The sequence below is a fragment of the Pelodiscus sinensis genome, chromosome 5 (genome assembly GCF_049634645.1).
Source record: "Pelodiscus sinensis isolate JC-2024 chromosome 5, ASM4963464v1, whole genome shotgun sequence".
Taxonomy (NCBI): Eukaryota; Metazoa; Chordata; order Testudines; family Trionychidae; genus Pelodiscus; species Pelodiscus sinensis.
This window is the reverse complement of record NC_134715.1, coordinates 64,980,536-65,007,175: the sequence shown is the minus strand read 5'-3', so window position 1 is coordinate 65,007,175 and position 26,640 is coordinate 64,980,536. Positions and strand designations below refer to the sequence as shown.

The following is a 26,640-nucleotide window of genomic DNA, read 5'->3' as shown; positions in this document are numbered from 1 at the left end:
TTTGAAATTATTCTAGTATGACAGAAACACAGAGTAGAGGAGAATGTGTGGCTGGAGCCTGATTCAGTTCCCCTTCAAATCACACCAATCTTGTCCAAAGAAAAAGGAGAGCCCTACTCTTGATTAGTTTCATATTAAGGACCCCAATTCTGAAAACACATGCATACATGAGAAATTTTATGCACATGAACGCCACAGAATTACATAAAGTTAATGGCAAATATACAAGTTTGCAGGATTATGGCCTTATTTTGTAAGAGTCTACTGTAAAGGGTTCACATCAGCAGGAGGCAGTGCTGACTCCCTCTATTGCCTCCTTAAAGGACAATTGCAATGTCACAGTCCATAAACAATTTGCCCAGTATGTCTCGGGCCTAGCCGCAGGCCATGCAATAGTTTATAACAACCATGATCTCAATCAGGACGGGCATCAAACAAGCAGTTTAAGTCCCGGCCTTCAGTTCAGGCCAAGCCATGAATTAACAGTTAAGGGCCGAGACTGGGGTGTGGCCTGAGTAAGCAGTTTATAAGGCCCAGCCCTGGGTCAGGGCAGGGCAGAAAGACAAAAGTTTACCAAGAGTGGTTTGATAACAGTTTAAAGCTCCGGCCGCGTCCTAGCGTCCTGGTAGTAGTCTCAGTAGCCCAGGCCAGTCATTGGCGGCCAGCAGGGACCGTGGCAGCCCAACCCAGTCCTCCCGCTGGGCGCAGTATAGTTGGGCTATTCTCTGTTGGAGCTGGGGCTGGGTTTCTGGCCTGTTCGGCCGTTGGGCTCCAACTGAGTGCTGAGCTCTTACAGCCCGGGTCCCACCTCCCTTCTTCCTATGGGAGGAGCTAGGTGAGGCTGAATCAGCCCACCAAGGGGTCTTAGAAGGCCCTTCCTCTTCTGGGTCAGAGGGAGGTCATGTTGCTGGCCTAGCTGCCTTACACTACAAAAAGAGAAAACCTAAAGAATCCTGAGTGCTGAAGCTGTTCAGAGATTTTAAGATGGCCAATCATAAAGAAACCTACACAAAGTACTGCTTCCAAAATCGAACATTCAGCATATTTTCTTGGGTATGCATTCCAAATTCGTATTGAATTAAAGTGTGGTTTCCTTAGCAGCCTTCATTACTTCCTCAAACTTCATCTAATTTCCCCTTCCCGAAGAGGAGAATTGCCTTTTCTTTATCCTGATTTATAAATAAGATGCAATTGTTTTAAGTGATTCAAATGTTACCTTCCTTCAATTGTGAGGTTCACATTTTCCTTAAAGATATCCTTGGAGCCCTTTTTATGTTTCAATAACATTTCCTCTTTTCAACACAGATAGGGTACGTCTAAACTACATGGCTCCGTTGACAGAGCCTTGTAGATTAGCATACTTGAAAAAGGGAAATGAAATAATCGCTGCTTCATTTAAATCACAATGGCTGCTGTGTTGTGCCGATCAGCTGGTTATCAGCACAGTGTAGCAGTCTAGATGGGGATCTGCTGACCCCAGAACCCTTCATTGGAAGATCCTTCAAGAGGCATAAAGGATCTGCCAACAAGGGGGTTGGTAGATCCCTGTCTAGACTACCACGCTATGTCGACAGCTATGCAGCGCGATGGACATTTTTATTTAAATGAAGAGGTAATTATTTAAATCGACGCTTCATTTCTCTTTGCCATCCTGCCTAATCTACATGGCTCCGTTGACAGAGCCATGTAGTTTAGACACACCCATAGGGTAGGGAATATTAAAAATCAATATGGTCCACTTAATGGTTCCTTCTCATAGTACATGATGAGTTTTAAATGGCTGTTCCAGGTGCCTACTGATACAGTAACTTCAGCATATCCTTGTTCATAAAATAGGTACTAGGGATGCGGCAGTCACTGCAGAAGGGCAAAGGGTAGGTTTTTAATTTAATCTGCTTGTTTAAAAACTACATAAATAGCAATAAACAGCACCTAATATTTCCAGAGGTGTTAGGAAGCACCACAGCACCCTTATTTAAGATCTGGCTGACTGTTGACTTTGCTGCTGCATCTATCTTTCAATTTTTTTTGTTTGCGTGAGGAAAAGGATAAACATGTACATGTTATCATCTGTGTGATATCTGAAACTCTGGGCTTTGCTTAATATCTACTTGTGTAGCCACACACAATACACGTTAAATATAAAATGCTATTGTCAAGGAAATTGAAATGAACTTTATGTTGAGAGAATAGATGAAAAGACTCCAGTAGGAAATATGAGTGGAGTGGCATACTGTTAAGCCTGAGAAGCTGTTCTAAGGGCACATGTGAAAAGTGGTATTTCACACCCCTCTTTCTTATCCCGAAGAAAATGGTTTCCTTCAATTTTGCCCCAGGAGTCATTCTCTTAGCAATTTTGCCTAGTCCTTGCTCCTTGATTTTTTTTCAGAAGGCTAAAGTGACTTGCATTTACAAGAGAAGGGGAGGCTTGAAAACATATCCTTTGTTGTAAGAGAATGTTTGCAGCAACTAAAATGGAGCCATGCTGACCTGGACAATCTGGCTGTACTCAAACACTGTGTGAAGTATTTGTTTCCTTTGACATGTTTGCTTTATGGATTCTAGGTTGTTGCATAGATAGCTTGTGGAAAAGAGAAAATAATTGTTCTTGGTAGGAGAAAAAGGTTTAGTTCATACCTGAGGAAACTGTGGCTTTATAAAATGCTGTGTACCAGATCTATGATGTGTTTGTCTGCTCATAAAGTAACCAGGTAGAAGATAAAATGATGTACCGCAGGAGTCCTCAGCCTTTCTTGAGTCATGTCCCTGCTTTTATTTATCTATTATTATTATTCCCCTTTACAACACTGAGGCAGAAACTTACTTACTCTAGCCTGGTACAAAACCCTTCATAGAAACTCACTACTTCTAGGTCCACAAACACTAAGGCTGTGTCTACATTGGCAAGATTTTGTGCAAAAGCGGCTGCTTTTGTGCAAAATCTTGCCACCTGTCTACACTGGCTGCGGGTACTTGCGCAAGAACACTGACGTTCTAATGCAGGAAATCAGTGCTTCTTGCGCAAATACTCTGACATTCCCGCTCAGGGATAAGCCCTCTTGTGCAACTGTTCTTGCGCAAGAGGGCCAGTGTACACAGGCAATGTTAATTTCTTGTGCAAGAAAGCCTGATGGCTAAGATAGCCATTGGAGCTTTCTTAAACAAGAGAGTGTCTACACTGGCACGGATGCTTTTGCACAAAAGCACATCTCTTGCACAAAGGCACATGCCAGTGTAGATGCTCTCTTGTGCAAATACTTTAACGCAAAAACTCTTGTGTTAACAGTATTTGCGCAAAATCATACCAGTGTAGACATAGCCTAACTCATGTGGTAGTATGGCATTATAATAGTGAGTGTAGCAATCATGTATATAGGGTCATCACGCCACTTCCTCAAATTTGGCCTAAACTTTCTCTCTGGAAAGAATGTGTGATATATGGAAAGAGTCTTTAGGGGCCATTCACCTGAGGCAATGAAAGATTGTCGTGTACACTATTGGGCAAATTCTGCATATGCCAGAAAAATCACAAGTCACAGGAAGTGTATATAATAGAACATTTCTGCACCAGTGGTAATGCACCTCAAAATTCATACAACAGGCACTTTGGAGGGTAGTGTTTGGTGGGTCCTACTCCTTGAGATATAGCAATATCCTTTGCTTTTACATCAGCTTACACGAGTTTTCTGATTATTTATATGCTGGGCCCGGTGTTTGCCTTAATATATTCCATTCCATTTATGATTTATAGCAGTGTTTCTTAAACTTTTTAAGACTGAGGAACACCAAACAATTTTTTTATGAGGAACACCAAGGATTTTTTTGTTGAGTCAAAAATTTTAAAAAAAGTTCAGGGAAGAAGGGTTGGGGGATAGGGAGAGGGAGAGTTATTGAGCAAAAAAAAAAAAAGTTGCCTGCCCCTCTAAGGGCAGCCATTTTGAATTCTGTTCTCCGTGGCACATCTCTGACTGCCTCACGACACACCAGAGTGCTACAGAACACAATTTAAGAAACACTGATTTATAGTATATTTCTTGCTTTTTTTGGACCCATAATAAAACTTTGGCCACAACATAAAAGATGAAGTTCCTGTCATCTTTTGAAAATTATTTATTTTTATATATAAATATAAAAATGTGATCCTCTTTAAGATGACATATGTAACTAGTATTGCAATTATTTTTCAATATCCCAGACAATCAGTTGTATTATAAATCTAGATAACTTAAATGAATTGTTATAGTTATTAAAGAAAACCAAATCTGGTGAAACCATGGAAATTCATTAATTATGGATGGTCTCATTTCTGATTACTACAATAATAGTACAGTACTATGTTTTATTGGCAAGTGGAAATTATATGGAAATAATTTATATGAAAACACTAAAAGTAAAATCAGATAATTATATGTATAAAGTTTACTGCAGGCTCTTAAAAGGATTCAGTTAATAACCTAGGGTATGTCTACACTACAAAGTTAGTTTGAACTAACAGACGTTAGTTCGAATTAACTTTGATAGGCGCTACACTAGCGCTTCGTTAGTTCGAACTTAATTCGAACTAACGGAGCGCTTAGTTCGAACTAGGTAAACCTCATTTTACGAGGATTAAGCCTAGTTTGAACTAGCTAGTTCAAATTAAGGGCTGTGTAGACCCTTAATTCGAACTAGTGGGAGGCTAGCCCTTCCCAGCTTGCCCTGGTGGCCACTCTGGCCAACACCAGGGAAACTCTATTGCCCCCCTCCCGGCCTCGGAGCCCTTAAAGGGCCACAGGCTGGCTACACAGTTTGTGCCAGTTGCAAGGCTGCCAGCACCCGTGCCAGCAGACCCTGCACCTGCCACACTATGAGCCAGCCACCCGAGGACACCCAGCCCTCCACTGCTCCCCAGGACCAGCCTGGCAGCTCCCAGGAGCCTGCCCGGGGGCGCAAAAGGTGGGCGCCCGCTTGGTAAAGTGCGGAGATCATGGACCTCATCGAGGTTTGGGGGGAAGCCTCCAATGTGCATGCTCTCCGCACTAGCCACAGGAACGCGGCCGTCTACGGCCGCATGGCTGCTAGCCTGGCCGCCAGGGGCCACCAGCGCAGCCGGGAGCATGTGCGCTGCAAGATTAAAGATCTGCGGCAGTCCTACTCCCGGGCCTGCTAGCCAGGGGCCGACCCGGAGGCCTGCCCCCACTTCCACACCCTGGACCGCCTCCTGGGGGTTCATGCCGTCCCTGCCCCTTGGGACGTGATAGACCCCGGGGCAGAGGGCCCGCTCCAGGAGACGGAGGAGGAGGAGGAGGGCTCTGAGAGCCAGGAGCCTGCCGCCAGCCTGCCCGGGACCCGGGACCCCCGAGGCACCCCACAGAGCTGCTCGCCTGTGTCGTCCGAGGCCGGGGAAGGCGTCCACATGTGAGTACCATCGTGTTCCCCTTATGTGTACGGGGGGCTGGGGCGAGAGGGAGCCCCGGGACCGTGCGCCTGGGCCTTGCCCACCAAGGAGCAGCAGCTGGGGATCCTGCAGGGGCTCTGGCCTTGCAGAGGGGAGCTGGGTTTCACACACCTGGGCCCCTGGGGTAATTGACCGCTGGTCTTGTTGCACCACAGCTGCAGCACCTGGGCCTGCAGGGCGTGCCACACCGCCTGCAGCAGCTGCCCATGCCCGGGCAAGCAGGAGAGCCAGGAATGAGGAGGAGTACCAAAGGCGGCACCTCCGGTTCATGGATCACCAGCTCTGCACCCAGGACCACTGGGTCCAGGAGGACCAGAGGCTGCGCCGGAGGAGCTTGGAGGCCTTGGAGGAGCAGGGCCGCGCCCTGCGAGGCCACCTCCAGAGCCTGCTCGATCGCTTCCCAATTCCTCCTGCTCCCCCCCCTGCTCCCGCTCCTGCTCCCGCTCCTGCTTCCGCTCCTGCTTCCTCCACACCCCCTGTCCCTCCTGCCCCCCCCTCCACAACCATTTCCCACCGATGCCCCCGGACCCGCAGTGTGGCGAGATGGGAGAGGCAGCCGGACTCCCAACCCTGAGCTTTCCTTTCCCTTCCTCCCTTCCCTCCCCTTCCAGCCCCCTCGTCCCAGGTTTCCCCCTCCCCTCTCCCACCCTCATTCCTCCCTTCCCCCACCCCAGTTATGTGAAATAAACATATGTTTTTGTTTGAAAAACAGGTGTCTTTATTTTACAGTAGGTAGGGAGGGGAAAGGGGAAGGGGGGTAGGGTGGAAGAAGGCCCCTGTGGGGCATGCAGGGAGAGGTCAGTCCTCCTCCTCCACCAGGAAGCTCTCCCGCAGGGCTTCCCGGATCCGGACGGCCCCCCGCTGGGCTTCCCGGATGGCAGTGGTGCGGGGCTGACGGTAGTGGCCAGCCATGCGGTCAGCCTCAGCCATCCAGGCTGGCAGGAAAGCCTCCCCCTTCCGCTCACACAAATTGTGGAGCACACAACATGCTGTCACCACGGGAGGGATGTTGTGCTCGGCCAGGTCCAGACGGGTGAGGAGGCATCGAAAGCGGGCTTTCAGTCGCCCGAAGGCCCCCTCCACCACGATGCGGGCCCTGGTCAGCCTGGCATTGAAGGCCTGGCGGGAGGGATTGAGGTGCCCCGTGTAGGGCTTCATCAGCCACGGCTGCAGTGGGTAGGTGGCATCCCCCACCAGGCACTCGGGCATGTCCACGGCCCCGACCCTGATGTGGCGGTCGGGGAAGAAGGTCCCGGCCTGCAGCCGCTGGCACACGGAGTTGCGGTACACCCGGGCATCATGTGCTTTGCCTGACCAGCCCACATTAATGTCCGTGAACTGGCCCCAGTGGTCACACGCGGCCTGCAGGATCACGGAGAAGTACCCCTTGCGGTTGACGTACCGGGACGCCTGGTGTTCTGGGGCACGGATGGGGATGTGCATCCCATCGATGGCCCCCCCACAGTTGGGGAAGCCAAGGGCGCTGAAGCCCCGGATGACGGCGTCCGGGTCGGCGAGGTGGACCACCTTGCAGAGCAGCACCTGGTTGATGGCCTTGACCACCTGCGGAGAGAGACACAGCAAAGCGCCAATCAGTGGGGCGCCCAGGTGGCTGGGAGCGTTCGTGCCATGGCAGTGCCCCACACCCCACTCCCGGTAGCAACCCCCCTGGCGGCGTGTAGTATGGCCGGGACAGACCAACCCCTCCGGTGCGGAGCGCTTTCGCCTCCTCCCGCCCCCCCTTTGTCCCTGGGGTGGCCCATCCCCTCCTTGCAGCCCCCCTCCCCCCCGGCTCGGTGGCCGATGAGTGCCATACCTGCATGAGCACCGCTCCGACGGTGGATCTCCCCACGCCGAACTGGTTCCCGACGGATCGGTAGCTGTCCGGCGTGGAGAGCTTCCAGAGGGCGATGGCCACCTGCTTCTGGAGGGGGATGGCGGGCCTCATGCGAGTGTCCCTTCTGCGCAGGGCAGGGGCGAGCCACTCGCAGAGCTCCAGGAAGGTGTCTCTCCTCATCCTGAAGTTCTGGGTCCACTGTCGGTCGTCCCAGTGCTCCAGGACGATGCGGTCCCACCAGTCGGTGCTGGTGTCCAGACGCCAGACATGGCGGGGCACGCCGGTGCCGGGGCGCCGCCGCGGCTCCTCCACGGCCCCCAGGGCGGCCAGGTGGAGAGGCAGGGGGCTGACGTGCACCAGGAGGTGCCAGGCAGCCTCGAGCCATTGGTGGCAGGCTTGCAGCAGCAAGTCCAGAAAGTGCACCAGAAGGTGCAGGGCGAGCTGTGGCTCCATGTTGCCACCTGCGGCGGCCCCCCCAAAGGGAAGCACCGACACAGACGGGCACAGAGACCAATGCTTTGATGTCCCTCGGCAAGGTTGGCAAGCATGTAAGAAAAGCTGAGAACCGGCTGTCCAGGGGGGTCCCTTTAAGCTCGAGCCTCAGATAGCCTCAGACAGCAGCCACACAAAGCAACTACTGACATGATGCCCTGCCAGAACCAGTTTCAGCTGCCCTTAAATGCCCCCCCTGTGTCCAATCAGTGTGGACGAGCTAGTTCGAATTAGCAAAACGCTAATTCGAACTAGTTTTTAGTTCTAGATGCGTTAGTTCTAATTAGCTTAGTTCGAATTAACTAATTCGAACTAAGTTCGAATTAGCGCTGTAGTGTAGACGTACCCCTAGAGAGTGTAAGAAATTAGAGATTGTTACTTTATTATTTGTATATGAGAAGGTCACTAACCTGCCATGAACATCAGAGTGCTTTGTATGAGATACCAAGATGTGAATGTATTTAAGAGAATGCAAATTGATTATAATCATTTAAGAGTATTTAGAGGATGTGAAAAGTAACCTTTTACTTTCAGACTAGGGTTTAAATATATTCTAAAGTTTGTCCTGTAAATTAGACCAAAAACAAAACTCAAAATGGGTTAGTGGCTATCTATAGATCAATGATTTATATGGATCACATATTCTGCATGAATTTACATGTGATTTTTTTTTTTTTTTTTTTTTTGCAGTGCCAAGCTATCCAAGTACAAGATAAGGAGCTGATCTTGAAAGGAATTTAGCGCCTCTTAGCTCAACTGACTACATTGGGAATGGAGTGCATTCAATACTTTGCAGGAACTAATGAGGTTGCTGTTGGCTGGTTTTATGAGGTAATTACTATGTAACTGGAAAACAAAGTATTTTCTAGCCTCCAAACAACCTTTTCTTTTGAAGAAACTCTCTCTGGTAATGACTTACTTAAATGCATTACACCTTCTTCCACTAAAAAGATTTAAAAATACATTTAATGTGTTCTTTATAGAATAGTTTTAACTGCTGTGACTAAAATATTATTGATATAGTGAATCAACCCCTGTGAGGTTTGTTTCCCCAAGATTTTGAGTTTAATAAATGTTTGATAGGGTCCTATGATGTAGCTTTTATTATGGAGCACAATAAAGGTTGAATGCTATTGTTTCACTCATTTGTCTGCTCCTGTAAATGAGACTATACTTCCTTTTCTAGATTCTCCAAGACACTTTGAATATTATTCTGTTATACCAGTTATACATCCATATACTCACTTACTTCAGTGGAGCTACTGGTTTCTCATCACTGTTGAAAAAGCCATTTATTTAGGGTGCCTAATTGTGATGGGGTGAAGCAACACCGCACTAATGGAACTCCCTGGGGTGAAGCAACCCCTCACCAGGCATATGCCCCAATAGCCAAGGGAGGCAGTGTGAGTTGGCGTGACCCACCCCAACAAGGTGGCAGGGAGAGCTGCTCAGCCCCTGGGTGAGAGCTGGTCAGGGGAAGCTGGTGCAGGTGCAGCGGAGGCAGGCCGGGCCAGAGACTCAGGCACAGAGCAATTACGTCACTGGTCGGCTTGGCAGGGGCATCATTGGCGCAGCGCCGGAGCCTGGTGGCAGGCGGAAGCAGGTGGTGGGAGATTTAAAAAGGGCACTAGACACCCAAGGAAAGGAGGAGGACGTAGAGGATTGGACATAGAGGTTTGGAGGAGGTGGGTAGGAAGTGGCCCACGGTGGGGTCATTAAGCCTGCAGGCTGACGCGTTTAGGGGCTACTCCCCCATTTGTCAGGCTAGGGAGAATTTCTCCCTGCCTTAGGGCCCTGGGCCAGGACCTAGGAGAGAGGGAGGGCCTAGGTCTCCCTACCCCGCCATCCTCGGCCGGGCATCTCTTGCTGGTTTTACCCAACCTTACTTGATCTGACTCCGGCGACACAGATGGGGCTGCATGTGGGGAAGGGGTGGTGACGGTGATTGGTTGGCCCAATTGGGAGGCAGCGGGTGCCAACCTGCCTGTAACAGGGTGATAGTGGCGGAGGTCAGACGACAATAAAACTGCATAAAGGCACAGACTCTAACTGGTCCTTGTATACTAATAATGATGCAGTTGTGATGATGTCCTCACAATCATGGTTATTCACAGCTTTCTGTTTAGCAGCAATTTTTTTAAGTGTTCTTAAAAGAATAAACATGGGTAGATTGTCATGAAAATTGCCATGCACATCAGGAATTTCTGGTCCAAATAGACTTAGTAACCTAATGTTAGGCACCTATTTTTGAAAATGTTGGCAGCTGGCAATAGCCACAATCCACTCATAAAAGGAGATCAAATATTTTCAGTTTTACCAACTCTCACGATTTTATTTTATTTTATTTCCATCCTCAGCAGCTGGAATCAGGTTATTGCCAATCTGAGCTTTTGTATTTAAAAACAAGTAAATTTTTTGTCCTCCTAACTGTGGAGAAAAGCTTGAAAACATGATTCCTAAACATTCCAACACAAGAAGGCAAATGAAAAAAAACAACAACCCTTAATCTTTGCTCTAGGGCTCAGATCCATAAATGGATTTAGGAATGCAAATCCAAAATTTAGGTACCCCTGAGATCCTCCTGCTAGTTTTCTAAGCTGAAGGTGCCAAAACTAGGTCCACATCTACATTTTTGCTGTTAAAATCCACTAGGCACTTCAAATTCCTGCCTCTAGGTACGCTGAGCCTCAGTCTAGGCACGTAAGAGACTGAATCATGCCTAAACTCCAGTAGGGCCCTCAAAGCAAGTAAAACTAGCCTTTCATCCTGCCTATCTAGCCTGGAGGGCTCAATCCCTTAGACATTCCTGGAGTACACAAAACTCTACAGAAGATGAATGGGACAAGAAAGCAGAGGCCTACTTTTACCCCACTGGCTAGCAAACTCACCTGGTGTGACCTGTTCAAATTCCCCCTTCTGCCTGATAAGGTGAGGGATTAAAATATGGGTCTCTATCTGCAATGAGAGGCCCTTCTTTGTTTGGCCCAGTACACATTAAATCATTCATATACAGTGAACAAGAGAGACCAACGTTAGAATATTCCTTAGTGGATTATGACACACAAATTGCAATTTCTAGGAGGGAGAGCAAGTGGACTCAGTTTAATCTTGAACTTGCCCAAAACAAAACACCTTGATTCTGCTTTGCAAACCAAACTACTTTTGATTTGGATGCAATGTAATATTTTGTTTTGATTTTTTCCTGACGGAAAACTTTAAGACGAAAACCAAAAGTTTCTGTTTTTCATGCTTTTAATAAGCTGAAATGTCCTGTGAAAAATTTGCAATGAAAATGATTTTTTTTCCTAAGCTGGCCTACAGTTAACACTTAGGCTGTGTCTACATTGGCACCCCTTTCCGGAAAAGGGATTCTAATGAGACCAGTCGGAATTGCAAATGCCGCGGGGGATTTAAATATCCCCCGTGGCATTTGCATGAACATGGCTGCCGCTTTTTTCTGGCTCGGGGTTTTGCCAGAGAAAAGCGCCAGTCTAGACAGGATCTTGTAGAAAATAAGCCCTTTTCCGGAAGATCCCTTATTCCTACTTTCAAGGGCACTAGACACCCAAGGGTGGAATAAGGGATCAAGTAGGAGTAAGGGATCTTCCGGAAAAGGGCTTATTTTCCGCAAGATCCCATCTAGACTGGCGCTTTTCTCCGGCAAAACCCCGAGCCGAAAAAGGCCGCAGCCATGTTCATGCAAATGCCGCGGGGGATATTTAAATCCCCCATGGCATTTGCAATTCCGACTGGTCTCATTAGCATCCCTTTTCCGGAAAGGGGTGCCAATGTAGACACAGCCTTAGAGTGATGGTCAAACCATGAAAAAAGGGAGAGTTATGCAGAATATGAAAAGCTGCACAAACTACTATGAGTTTCATTCTGCTAGATCACGTGGGAAGAGTCTGATTTATTGTTGAAGCTTGGAAAAGTACCATGCTGCTTATGACTCTGTTTGTTAAAATATCGTGATGCTTGGTGGACTTGTGTGTACATAGTTGCTGTAGTTCTTGGGTGTTTATTTTTAGCACAATGCACGTATGATATGGCTTTTGAGACACTAGAAAACAGCAGGCTTTGATTCTTGTTAGTGTTGCAGAAACAGAATTAAAAAATTGAAATTATGGTTGAGTTTAAAGAAAAAATTACTTTGGGGGGCTGGAATTTCTTATGAGTTGGAGATAATGATACTACTTTTCTAAAGTGCCTTGACAACTATGATTGAAAAGTGGTGAACAAAGCTGAGTGAGTTTGTTTATTTTATTTAATTATTTCAAGTCAAAGATGTATGGAGAAAAAGCCAGACATTTTTGAGTGAAGGAAGTGTTACATATTTTGGAAAATTGGTGTGTGTGTGTGTGTGTGTGTGTGTGTGTGTGTGTGTGTTACTGTGCTTGGAGATGTCAAAAACTTTTTGTAAATTTTAATTTGGCATGTCATGAGGAACTCATAATCTGCAAAGTTTAAAAAAAGCTGGTTGAGAAATAAAACTATATAACCAAGAGAAAACAAGAGTTTAAGCATGTCCACTATGAACTTAGTACGTGCATTTATCCAAGTATTAGCAAGGGTAAGTGTGCTTTTGTCTTCCCTGAAATACATAGCTTATTTTAAAGTATGATGGATGTCAGATGCTGAATATAAATATTAAGAAAATGTAAAAAAATGTTTATCATCATCCCCTCCCCCACTATGCTAGTTTATATGAATGTGACGATTAGGTGTTGCCTTTTTTAACACACAAATTTAATATAAATAAACTATATTACTGCAGCCTTATGGCTGTGACTGTGTATGCAATAATGTCAAGAAAATTAGGCTTCCCAAAATAACTAACTTGTTAAGGGGAGGAAAGGAGGGCCACTTGGTTTGAAAATAAAGAACATGAACTTTTAATTTCAGTATCTGAATGTTGAGATTTACACTGACTGTTTCTTCTATTGTACGGTAGCAACAGACAACTAACTTTATGAAGAATTTATATAACAAATCAGGAACTTTCAGTACCACATTAGTCACTAATTACTGCTCACACTAACAAGAAATATAGCCTCTGGTCTGCCAAATTTGTGTCCATTCTAAACAAGTTGATTGTTTATTATACTGCATGTATGGAATCTTTTTGTTTGAGCATAGTAAACTATACAAACTTTTTTTGTCAAGATGTTTCGTGGTTTGGAAGCCAGCATATGTCAAGTTATTTCTTTGTTTCTTTTTTTTAGAACTGATTTGTTATATTTTCCTTTAACCTTTAAGGTGTAAAATAGCCCTAGCTTCACATAGAACATTTATTAATGCATGATATTGATAACACTGTTTATCAAATATTTACCATCTTAGGCTATATTTTATTGTGAATATTATACACTGAGTCCCCCTTTATCACCTCTAAAAATGTTGTATAGATTCATATGTTCCTAGGCCAAAAGGAACTATTGTGATGATCTGATCTGATCTCCTGTATGATATAGGTCAGTGTTTCTCGGCCATTTTTTTTATAAAGTACCCTTTAAAAAAAAATGTAAGCACTCCCAGTACCTACAGTTTTCAGACACACACAATTTTTTTTCTACCATTGCAACACATTTGTTTAAACAACTTAATCATAGCCGGGCGGGTGATGAAATTTTTGGGTAGAAAAAGTACAAAAATAATAAAGCGCTGAAAAACTTAAAACAAAAAATCTGTTTTCTACAAATTTCAGTCATGTTGACGTACCCCCCAGATTTCTCTCAAGTACCCCAAGGATACTTGTACCACTGGTTGAAAAACACTGATATAGGTCATAGAACTTCCCTAAAATAATTCCTAGATGGTAACTTGTAGGAAAACAGCCAATCTTCATTTAAAAATTGTGAGTCGGGGAAAAACCACCATAGGGATGTAAAATTGTTCTTATTTGTCTAATCGAATAGTTGATGCTTATTGATTAGGCAATAAGGGCGCTTCTGCCCCAAGGCTGTTGCTACACTTCAAAGGTGAAAGCACTGCTGGGAGAACGGGACCAGCAGGGGCCTCTGCAGTCCCCTGCTAGCCCCGTGCTCATTTCAAAGTGGCAGCATCGCGTGGAGCCCGGGTCAGTGGGGGAGTCCCCCACTGACCCTAGGGTCCACATGGAACTGCTGCTTTGAAATCCTGTGTGCAGCCCGGGCTACACACAGCATTTCAAAGCACCAATGCTGGGTGGAGCCTGGAGTCTGGCCCCAGGCTCCATGAAGTGCTGCCATTTTGAAGCAACCGTTCCTCTTCCCCCTCCCCTTGCTGCCTCTTTTTGATAGAGGCAGGAGGGAGGGGGGAAGCAACTAGTCGACTAGACTGTTGACTATCTGATAGCATTTGCATCCCTAGTCATTCACATCCCTAATCCACCATGACCTTTGGTGAATTATTCCAGTGGTTAAATACTGCAATAGGTTCAAACATTTTTGCCTATTTGACATCTGATGATATTGTACAAAACACTTAATCTTTTCTCCTGTGACGATGTTGAATGTCTAATAGTATCCAATTCAATCTGCACACACAATTTGTAGTTAATAATTTATTCAGTTTGTGCATGTAGGTTATGCAAATTTATTCAGTGCATGAAAACGCCTTACAAATGATTTATGTAAATATATTTTAACCTGTTCATTTCTCACTAAATATCTGATGCATTTTTTTTAACTAACTCAGTATTTTTGCTTATCTATCCCTCTTTTGTGATTGGTCACCTTGATCATGTAGTACAATTTCTGCTCACTCACTGGATGCTTGAAATTTTCAGACAAGAGTGGAGAGCAAATAAAACACTTGCTGAGTGAACCTCTGTGTAGATATATTCACGCAACTTTGGGTTTCTTGGAAACATTCATGTGAATAAAAACAAATTCCATCAAGGATTATGAATATTCACAGAAACTAATCAGTGTTCATGACTACCAAAGCCAAGCTGTAAATTTTGCTTGAAGAAATGTTTTCAAGTAAATTTTTTCACTGTCTACAGCGTCAATGCCTGTTGGAGATAGCTGGGGTAGCAGTCCCATGCCCACGCTTGCGATCTCCTGCCCAAGGCATAAGCCTTTGTTGTGTCTGTGGTGGTTTTCCCTACTGGTTGGCTCTGTTGCTTCTTGACACTTCTATGCTGTGATGTTGTACAGCAGCTCTTTCTCTGGCTACTGATGTGAATAAACCTGGTTTCCTTATTATTGTAGTGGTCTGCTTTGCTCCTGCAGCACCAGCAGTGAGCCTCTTCAGTCTTTCTGTGCCCCGGTGCATGGAAGGCAGCTGCATTTAGTCTCTGGGCTCTCTTTTCAACCATGAAGGACAAACAAGATGCAGAAATCTTATGAAATCTTCCACTCTTCAACATCTAATGAGCTTGCATTCATTATCAAGTGAAGGAGTAAGGTTGTCACTGTGCAGGTATGTGTCACTGCACCTGTGTTTTAATGACTAAGGCTGTGTCTACACTGGCATGAATTTCCGGAACTGCTTAAAACGGAATACTATTCCATTTTCAGTTTTTCTGGAAAAGGAGCGTCTACATTGGCAGGCTGCTTTTCTGGAAAAGCCCTTTTTCCGGAAAAGCGTCTGTGGCCAATGTAGACGCACTTTTCCGGAAAAGACTACTGGGCTGTCTACACTGGCCCTTTTCCGGAACAGTGTTCCGGAATAAGGACTTATGCCCGAGCGGGAGCAGAATAGTTTTTCTGGAATAGCGGCTGATTTTGTACAGTAGAGCGTCGTTGCTTTTCCAGAAATTGAAGGGCCAGTGTAGACAGCTCGCAGCTTATTCCGGAAAAGCGGCTGATTTTCCAGAATAAGTGGCCCAGTGTAGACACAGCCTAAGTGTATGAAGATGTCAAAAGAGTCTGGCTAGGGCAGGGGTGGGCAATAATTTTTGTTGGGAGGTCCACTCCCAAGATTTTTGAAAGTGGTCAAGGGCTGCACTCTTCCATGGTATTAATAGAGGAGATGCGGGGTATGAGGGTGCAGAAGGGAGCTTGGGGTAAAGGATTGGGGTGCAGGAGGGAGAATTCAATCTGGGAGAGTTTGGGTGAAGGAGGTGGGTGTGACCTGGGCAAGGGTTTTGGGATGTGACCTAGGGTAGGAGGGGATTGTGATCTTGAGCAGGAGATGGCATGCAGATCTGGGAAAGGGTATGGGTGCATGTGGAAGAGTGGGGCAGAAGGATGGGGAAGGGAGGGGCTGAGGTGCCAGAGGCAGGTTCTTTCCAGGAGACTTGCCTGCCTTCCTGCAGAGCTAAAGGCTTGCAGAGCTTAAAATGTTTCTGTCTGCTTGGCCATCTGCTTGAGTGAGTGAGCAGGAGGGTTGTGCTTTGTGGCTGCCTGTTGTTCAAACAGGCAGTTCCCATTGGCCAGTATCTGTCCAGAAACTGGCCAACGGGATTGTGCTGAGGGCGGAAGTAGCATCTGAATCTTCCCTCCCCTCATCTCTGGACTCAAGGTATGTATACACTACAGAGTTCTGTTGGAAAAATGTCCATTTTTCTGACAAAACTTGAGAAACATCCACACTGCAATTGCATTCTTCCACAAGAAAATTGAAAGAACAGAGGGGTTTTGGGGGCATTGGTAATCCTCATTCTATAAGGAAGAAGCCTTTTTGCAAAAGAACTCTTTTGCAAAAAGGCTTGTGTGGACAGGGATGAGGGAGTTCTTCCAGAAAAAGAGGAAAAAGCACAGGTGTTCTGGTGGCTATTTTGTCCACATCAATCACAACTTACATGCGAGAGAGTGTCCATTCAGTCTGGAGGCTCTTTCTTGCAATCTGCTTTTTTCGATGTGCTTTTGCAGTATGGATGCTCTCTTTTGGAAGACTTTTTTTGGAAGATCTCTTCCAAAAAAAACTTCTTCCGAAAGAAGCCTGTAGTCTAGACGTAGCCTCAAAGGCTATGTCTAGACTGCAGGCTTCTTTTGAAAGAGGCTCTTTCGAAAGCATCTTTCGAAAGAGCCTCTTTCAAAAGATCGCGTCTAGACTGCAGGCGGATCTTTCGAAAGAGAAATCTGCTTTTTCGAAAGAGAGCACCCAGCGAGTCTGGATGCTCTCTTTCGAAGACGGCCTCTTTACATTGAAGAATGCCTTCTTTCGAAAGAGGGACTTTCGAAAGAAGGCGTTCTTCCTCGTAAATTGAGGTTTACCGCCATCGAAAGAAAAGCCACGTTCTTTCGAAATAATTTCGAAAGAACGCAGCTTGAGTCTGGACGCAGGGGAAGTTTTTTCGGGAAAAGGCTACTTTTCCCGAAAAAACCCCTGAGTCTGGACACGGCCAAAGAGAAAGTTCTTTCTGAGCAGCATGTGGAGCTGTAGGGCAAGCAGACTGTATTTTGCCCAGGCCTGGTCTAGGGGATTGTGACTGGCTGGCTTAGTCCACTACAATAATGCGAACCCCATTCATTCAAAAGTCATGAGTCTAGTCCCCAAAGAAGTCAAGAAATTGGTTTAAAAATCAGGTGATTTTAACATTATATATAGAGGGGGAGTTTTAAAATTGCTGTCTGGTTATTGAGCCTTTAAGAGTCAGAGTTTCAACTTTTTCTCCAAAACCATGATGGCTTCAAACTGGCTTTTAATTTTTTTAAATGAAACCTGAGATTGTCCAGTAATAACATGGCTCCAGGAGCTGGAGCTTTAAGAAAAACATCAAATATCACAAGACTGTTGATAAAATCATGAATGTTGACAACACTGCCATTGCCTTCCTGGGTTGGAGTGGTATTTGTGAGAAGAAAAGCATCAAGTTGGGGGAAGGAGAAGATAAAAGTGGGGAGATGAGTTCCCTGGAAAGTTGGCAGGGCTTCTAGAGATGACCGTATGGGCAATCATATTTCAGTCCAAACAATAAGTCTCTTGTTGTCAGAGCCTAAAAATAAAGTTGTGACATTTTAAAGACAGACAATTTTTTTAGGAGTCTGTGTATTGAATATTAATAATTTAACAATAATAATCATTTATATCCCCAGGGTGCTGCCTAGAACCAATGTTTGTCTTTAAGTGCAGTGATGTTTATAAATATTTCTGGAAGAGCAGAAACCTCAATTGTATATCCATAGCCTCGTGGTTGGAGCATTCACCTGGAATGTGGAAGACCCAGACTTGAATCGCTATGCTGGAGCAAGGTTTTGAAACTAAGTTTCGTCCCATACCCCTCAGTGAATGCACTAACCACCAGGCTATTGGTTATTCTGGAGTAGTGCTCTCTCCGTTTCTCTTGTATAAAATATTTGAATGGTCATTCAGCCAGAGAGAGAACCGTCCCTGTAGCCCAGTTGAACATATTGTTGAAGTTGAAATGAAACATTTCCACTTTTTCTAATTCACCAAATATTTCAAAAGATTTCAAATTCTGTTCGACACAAAGATTATTTTTTGAGAACTGCCAATGAATTGAAAAAAATCAGTTACTCATATAGCTCTATTATGATGTGTAGTGCCCCCGGCCCTCCAGTGGGAAGGAAGGCCACTCTGCTGCGTTGTCTCAGGGTTTTGTCCTCTGCCTTGGGCCACCATGGTGGGGCCAACGCATCAGCAGCCTATAGTTCTAGGCCTGTCTGGCAGAGGGAAACTCACAATAACACTCTAGGGCCCAGGTTTCTTGCCCCTGGTTGGGCAACACCTTTTGGGTACTCTAGCTTGCAGTCCCACAAGCAGAAAACAGAACAGTCTGTCAATTACTTCTAGCCCCTTGGTTGGGGCAGAGCAGGGAGCAGGCTTTAGCCTGGGCTTCTGGCCACAGGCAGCCAGCATGCAAACATAGTTGATTGGAGCAGGTAAGGGGGAGCACCCACACAGTTTAGGGGCTCAAAGAGGTTTGAACAGGCAGTCTAGGGTGCCAACTGGAGGGGGGGAGGTGTTCCATAGAACAGGCCTCTCGGTAAAGGGTGGGGAATAAGCCATCCTGGGGTGGTGGTTGCAGGAGAACGGGGACTTGCGCTAGACCACTGCATCCCATCCTAGTCTCCTAACAGTGGCAGGGTTGCCCCCAGTGGTCTTTGGAGTACGTTGGTGAAGGAGGTCCCTGCAACTCCTCATCAGGTTCTGTCTCCTGTGGGGTCAGGTGATGGCTGTAAGGAGATTCCTCTCTTGGATGCTGTCGCACAGCAGGAGTGTTCTTCACCTACTTGGGTTCTGGCCAAATTGAGTTTCTGGGCCTTTCTTTTATGCTTCTGGTCTCGCCCCTTTACTTCCAGCAAGAGGGGCCGGGTGCGTTTGGCTCTGCCCATCCAGGGGAGTGTTATGTCCCATTCCTCTCCAGTCGAGAAGGCCACTTTGCCTCATTACACAATCATATTAATAACCCCTCTAACCATTAGAAAAATGACACCAACCTGGGAAACAATGAATAAGGGATTTAAATGTAATGCTTAGCTTCAAGCATAATTAATTTGGTCTGAACAAGATACTCTAGCTCTGTATCATTCCACAATTTACATTGGTGGGAATGAAAACTGCAAACAACATACAAAGGGGAAGTTTATTAAAAGAAATCTATTGATCCCAAATCAGTTCCGTTGAAGTTCTTGAGCCATACAATATCCATCAATTTTCTTTCTAAGTTGGATTTAATATTGAATGGCTGTTTTGCCAATTTTGTTTTTCTAACATCTGCTCTCTTGACTAAGGCTTCTGAATAGATAGGTCTTGTCAGCATGTTTCAGCTCTAGTTTTCCTTCCGCCTCATTTTCTGAGGCTTTATAGTGGAATCAGAGTATAGCATTCTACTTGGGCGGTAGAACTGAAGTTAGTCTTTCCACTATTTGTAAAAGCTGGATTTCAGAAGTGAACTTTCTTCTTGACTCTCAGCAGATTTTAAAAAATGGTGCTTCATAGCATCAGCTCTTAAGAGGAAAGTAAGCATACTTAAACAGAGATTTGATAAGTGCTAATCAAATACTACTTCTGAGAAAACACTTCTACTTTGTACATGTCCAGATAGCTTTCTTGGAAGTTTTGTGTCTTCTTAGTGCATGATTTTGCCTTTTAGGCCCTATCAAAATGTAGTATTAAGAAAAATAGCATCAGCTGAATGATTAACACACTTATTCTAGAGTTTAAAAATATTTTGCACATTATAAAGCTCTGTGTTAAAAATGTATTGGTATGGTTCTGATGAAAATGGCTTAATTTAAACTTGTTTAGCTGCTAAGACAAGGCTTTACAGAATATGCAGCAGAAGTGCTGTTTAGAGTAACAGTCACCTTGATAGAACGGTAAGTTCTTCTGGAAGGGCTGCTTCCAAACCAGCTGTGCAATGCAGCCTAGTGTAAACTAAAGGCATTGCCTCCTTCCAAATTCTGTAGATTGCTAAATACTGGACTAGCGTTAAGTGTTAATACTATAATGTAGTTGACCAGAAAATAATTTAACATCAGTATGCAATTTAAGATAAACTGCTTTCAAAAGCAGTTATATTCCATGATAGTCTGGAGAGCACGTGAGAAAATTATCTACTAGTCTGCTCAATTAATATGTCCTTCTATTTGATGTGCAGTAGCGGTTTGTGGGGGTGGGGGTTCTGACAATACACTTATAAAGGGTAAATGGAAACCTTTGATGGTTTGAAGGACCAAGTACAGTATGTGACAAGTATTGTTTTAATCCCTTCACTGACAAGCAATTATGAATGCTATGGCTGCGTCTAGACTGGCATGATTTTGCGCAAATACTTTTAACGGAAAAGTTTTTCCGTTAAAAGTATTTGCGCAAGAGAGCATCTATACTGGAATGTGCCTTTGCGCACAAGATTTGCTTTTGCGCAAGAGCATCCGTGCCAGTGCAGACGTTCTCTTGTGCAAGAAAGCTCCGATGGCCATTTTAGCCATCGGGCTTTCTTGCACAAGAAATTAACATTGCTGTCTACACTGGCCCTCTTGCGCAAGAATACTTGTGCAAGAGGGCTTATCCCTGAGCAGGAGCATCAGACTATTTGCGCAAGAACCACTGATTTTGTACATTACAAAGTCAGTGTTGTTGAGCAAATACTCGTGGCCAGTGTAGACAGGCGGCAAGATTTTGCGCAAAATCATGCCAGTCTAGACGCGGCCTAAGTATCAGAGCAATACTACATTTAACTTCCCACATGTGAAACCTTTGCAGATAACATAGGAAACAAGCAAAATGTAGGCAGAAAAACTGAATGTTTGACCATTTTATCTTTGGGAGAGAGAAGAGTGAGAATCTTCAGTTAAGTTCCCAAGGCTGAATCCTTGTCAGCTCTACCAACTACAGCATTCTAATGCAGTATAAATTAGCCAATAAGCTTCTCTAAAGAAAGAGACTGGAATTTATCCTGGTAGAAAGCAGTCCTTGGGTTATGTCATTCACATTCCTCTTTGCTCCACCTGAAGTGGAGAATTCATAGTGGAATGCAGGTCTTCTGCCACCACAGAAATTGGTTGTACCTGGTGTCATTTACAGTAGCCCCGAGTTTCATATGAAATTATAATCAACTTAGAATGAACACAACCCCTTGGAAATAATAATGGAAATTATTTCCCCCATTTTCTTGGCAATAATTCTTCATCTTCTCATGCTTTTGCACTTCCTAGTTTTGGCTGGAGCTAAAACCCAAACTGCCAAATCACAGCATAAATTCATTCATAGCCAATGAGTGTCCTGAAGCAAAACTCTGCCTCAGAACATTCTTGAATTTGTAGGTGTTTGAAGGCTATATATGGATACCCAGTTTGCAAACAGGCTTTCTATGTAACACGCTGAACCAAATTTCTGGTTTATTAACACCCTCAAACTTTAATGGGATGCTCATTCATAGTATCAAATCTCAAGATGCACATTTTGAAACTTGAACTCATCTCTTTATATTTTTAACTCCAAAATAGGAAGTTCTGAAAATCTCAGAAGGGAGCACATTCTCACAAGACTTCCCAGATCCATTTTGCCTAGCTTCAATTAGTTTGGACTACACTGCTTAATTTGGGGGATTTTCAGAATGGGCTGCTTAAAGCAAAGCTTCTGTGTAGATATACTGGTGCCTAATTTATATGATCTGATTTTCAAACATGCTATGCTCTCAGAGTTGCTTTCAAATCTTGGCTGTGATGTTTATCAAAATGGAGCTGAACAGCTCATCTTTTCCATTTTGGTTATCAGTATATTTACTTGTTCTTTTTTTCTTGAAACAGAAATTCTCTATTTTAGGCCCTCACTTATGGAACAAATTTTCAGTTACTAGACAAATAGCCTGACATGTCCAGTGTATCTTTCCCAGTGATCCTTATGTCCATCCCAGTGCTGCTGAAATCAATATACCATTAACTATTTATGTGCCCACCTTTTTATGCTGGAAGTTGCTCTTTTGGGTGACTGGGGGATTCAGGAATTCTGGCCTTCTGCTTCTTCCATCTAAACACTGTTAAATTTTAAAAGATCCAATATGCAGTCATGACCATTGTATAAAATGAATACCCACCTTCCACTCTCCTCCACATTTTTTCTGCTTTTTGAGGTTTTGAACTTCTGGTTAGCATACAAACTTAGTCTGCATTCAGTAGAGCACAAGGAAACTGCCAGAAGAAGTACAGACCAGCTTTTTGTCTGTAATCATATTTCACTTGGTTTTCTTCTCCTTGGATAAAAATGATTGTGGCGAAGAGAACTTAGTGATAATGATGAAACTAAAGGATAGTGAGTACCTTTGGATAAACATAAATATTTTTTTCCAAATACCTTTGTATGGTACTCAAGAGAAATTATATTTTAAAAAAGAAAGGTGTTATTTTAAAAGGACTGATTTAGACCAAATGTCATACTTTGTCAGTGTTAACATTTCATGAGAACTAGCTATTTGCAAGTATGGTGTAAGGATGCGCCTTACTTTTTTTTTTTTTTTTATAAATTTTGTCCCAGATACATCTCACAACCAACCTGTTTTCTTATGTACATAACTGAAAATAACATAGTTCTAAATAAAAATTCATAAAGAGAAGTTCTGATATTTAATTCTAACCATTTCTCATTTTCATCACTTCTCATCCTGTAAATCATTTAGAATTAAATCCCTTGTGGGTTCCAAGACAAGCTGCCTGAAGAAATAGTCATTTATAATGTCTAGAAATGTTGTGTCTGCATAATGCCATGGGGTATTATGTACCCAATCAATAGTTGTAATTAACCATTCTTATTGTTTTTTTCTAAGCTCTCTAATCTCTTATAGCATTTCACAGTCACTGTCACCATTCCGGTCAGGTGGTCAGTAGCATATTACTACTATACTTTTATTATTCAAGCATGGAATTTCTATCTGTAGAGATTCCAGGATACAGTTGAATCATGTGAGAGGTCAACTTATTTGTTTCTGTTCTTTCAAAACATATAGGTATGTCTAGATTGCAAGTGTCTTTTGAAAGAAGCTGTTTCAAGAGCTCTTTCGAAAAAGCTTCTTTTGAAAGAGAGCATCCATACCTCAAAACCGGATCGAAAAAGTGATCTGCTTTTTCGAAAGAGCATCCAGACTGCATGGACGCTCTCTCGGGGGGAAAAAAAGCCTTAATTGCTTTTCACAGAATGGCCACCAGGGCACCTGTGCTTTTTTCGATTCTCTTCTTTCGAAAAATGTCCCTGTTCTGCGTTCACACATGCCTTTTTTTGAAAGAGCTCTTTTGAATAAGGTGTTCTTCCTCATAATTTGAGGTTTATCAATGTAAAAAAAAACCTGTATTCTTTCGATTTAATTTCAAGAGAATGTGATTGTAGTGTGGATGCAGGTGAAGTTTTTTCGAAAAAACAATGTAGTCTAGACATACCCATAGTCCCCCTTCTCCAGCAGCGTGTACTACTTTGCCATTCCAAAGTATTTTCTACCTTGGTATTTCTGGATCCCATTGATTATCCTCAATGCACCAAATTTTTGTGATGCCTTTATATCAATATCCTCATTTAATGCCAGGCACTCTAGGTCACCCATCTTGCTATTTAGATTTCTAGCCAAAGATATAAAGTTTAACTCCAGATTTATGTTGCCTCAAAGTTGAGGTGTATCTGACTCAAATATTAGTAGTATATAGATCAAGTCTAATTTAGGATATCTCCAGCTTAGTTTCTCTTTTGGGGGCACATCTATACTCACTGCAAGATCAGTGCTCTGGAGCTCGATTTTCTAGTGTTAGATTTAGTGGGTCTAGTATAGACCTGTAAATTGAACACTGAGGACAGGCCCCCCGCCATCCCCTCAGTGTCTGGTACTACTTCTTTTGCGAGGTGTAAGGGACGCTGATAGGAGCATTTTCTCCCCTCGGACTCCCTCTGTGTGAATGCCGCTAAGGCTCATCTTAAGGTAAGCTGACTCCAACTGCACATTTTGCAGAGCTGGAATTGCATACCTTAAGTCAATCTTCCTGGTCTAATATAGACCAGGCCTTGGTGTGTTGTCTTGGAAGATTTAGGTTCCATTTCTCTCTTACAGAAAAAAAGCATATTATGCAAGCCTTATTTATTAGGTATATAGTCCCTTTTTGAAGTAAATTCATCTGCTTTTACAAATAAAGTATATTAATTATTTATTTGCATTGTGTAACACTTAGATGCCCCAGCCATGGGCTGTGAATCTATCATGCTAAGTGCTGCACAGAAGAAAATCTTGGACCCTGCTTCCAAACCATGTTCAAACAAAATATGCTGGCCACTTTTTTCAAATAGTATAGCCTAAATTCAGACACTCATGTTAAGATATCTAAACTAAAAGAGGCCCAATTCTCAGAAGTGCTGACCAGCTATTGTTCCTACAATAGTCAATACCGTCAATGGGTATTTTAGGTGCTCCACACCACTTGTGAAAATCAGGCCCTTTTGTTTAGGTATTTAAATATGCATGTAATGGGACCCTTAATTGATATTCTGCCCACTGTATAATATAGTTTTATCTAACAGCACATTATGTACTTAATGACCTATGAAATGACAATGCCAAGCCTTTATATTGAGCTTCTGTACAGTTTTGCACTTCTACATTTTTAGCTATCTGTATATTTACAGCTACAGATAGGTGCAGTATATTAGCATAGACCATATATTTACATCACTAAGTAGTACTTAGATTATTCCACCTTCTAAAACAAGAACATGAGCTCGAGTGCCAGCTCAGATATTTTCATTTCAAGATTTATATTAGTTAATATCCTGCTATTGGAAGTGAACCTGTGTTTAGGCATATTGTGAGAAGTGACTATTTCCACATTAAATAGCAATTCTTCAAATAGAGATGGGGTAAACCGATGTAAAATATGAGGCCCTTGAGTGGAGCAGATAGCTTGCTTTCTGTTATTTTGAACTGCAGTATATATTGCCATGGTCTGATACATATTTGATTTTTGTGCACATTTATATTACTGAATGAATATAAATAATAAAACAATTCCTAGAAGTAACATTTCTGTAAGTGAAACTGTCTGAAATGATTTCATAATTCAGAAGATCTGATAGGGTGGCTCTGTGACATCCCCCTTGAAATTACCATGGTATGTACTAACGGTGGAATTGCTTGAAAATCACTAAATATTAATAGCTATTGTGTGGTTTACATCCAACTATTTGCTGTCACCAGCATCTGTATGGATTCCTATGTGTACTATAGTTTAACATGCATTTCTTTTGTTAACTTCAATTGCATGCTCTAAACTTGCAACACATTGAAAACTCCTTCATGCTTCTGGGCAGACTAAAACAACCTAAAAATTATTTTGTATGGACCGCATGATGAAATATTTTATATGCCTACCCAGAAATATTATTTGTAAGATTATAAGTAAATTAAAAACTAGTTTTGCTTTTAATCCATTTATGCTCTTTATTTTTTGTATCTCACTCATATTGAACAATGGGAACAGATCAGTTTTACATTGTGATCCGTTTCTAAGCAACTTTATTATGTTATGTTTTCATTGGAGCTCTGCAACCCACTCTGGCTAGTGCTTTACCCTTGAGTTTTGGGTTCAAACCAGCTGAAAAGGTCAAAGCAAAACTCAGTGACAATGACTGGTCTTTAGTTGATTTTTAGGTCCAAATTATATGAAACCACAGTTTTCACTTCTTTTTATCCAAACCCTTAAATTGTTCCAGGTTTACTTGAAACTAGGTCCAGGCTCATCCAAAATTTAAGAATCATAGTAGAAGATTCATGTTATGTGATCTGAATATGTAACAAAACCAGCAACCAGTGTCATGTGATATGGGGTTTCGTTGCGCACTTTTTGCTCAGGTTCAATTTTCATTACTCCTCCTTTCTCAGCATTTACTTGCTTGGGTCAGATTCTCACCAGCAATGAGCTTTGCTTAACATTGAGCAGACCATCAAAGTTCTGGCTCCCTGATTCTGAATTAGGGTCAATTCCCACATTTCTTACATCCATTAAAGCCAGGAGCTGACATGAATGGCAACTTGAATTATTCTGCCACCAATCTACTGTGTGAACTTGAGCATGTCAACTCACCTCTGTTTGCCCTCTCCACTTTTTCAGCCTGATCTATTTAGTCGCTAACTTCTTTCAGGTCAGGACTGACTCTTACTTATTTGTTTGTACATCTAGTTCAGATGGAATCTCTAGGCACTGCTGTAATACAAATATTTGACAGTACTTCCTTAAGTCTTTCCCAGAGCAGGGCATCATATTAGCTCTTAATAGCCAGTCTTGTGTGTCTGTGGATCAGGTTTTTGCAATGTAACTTTTACTTCTGAACTTTTAGCATTTTATCAGTTGGGCCTGAGAGCTTTGCTTAATGAAGGACAGGATTAAGTATACTGTCTGTGGTGCTGTTTGTTCATGTCTAGGGAAGTGTGTTATGTGTTAGGAATGAGCAATTCACTTCTGATAAAATAAGAACTGACAAACCTTTGCTCAAAACCCTAAGTGAACCCATA

At 43.4% G+C, this 26,640-nt stretch overlaps 1 long non-coding RNA gene across 4 annotated transcripts in view; it reads left to right on the top strand.

The window, feature by feature from the left end:
- The window catches only part of LOC112546253 (uncharacterized), a 245,657-nt gene that overhangs the window by 109,223 nt on the left and 109,794 nt on the right, over positions 1 to 26,640 (top strand). For all 4 annotated transcript variants that reach the window (XR_012904209.1, XR_012904208.1, XR_012904207.1 and 1 more), the window contains one exon: positions 8,457 to 8,597. This is a non-coding gene — a long non-coding RNA (uncharacterized LOC112546253). The remainder of the gene's footprint in view (positions 1 to 8,456; positions 8,598 to 26,640) is intronic.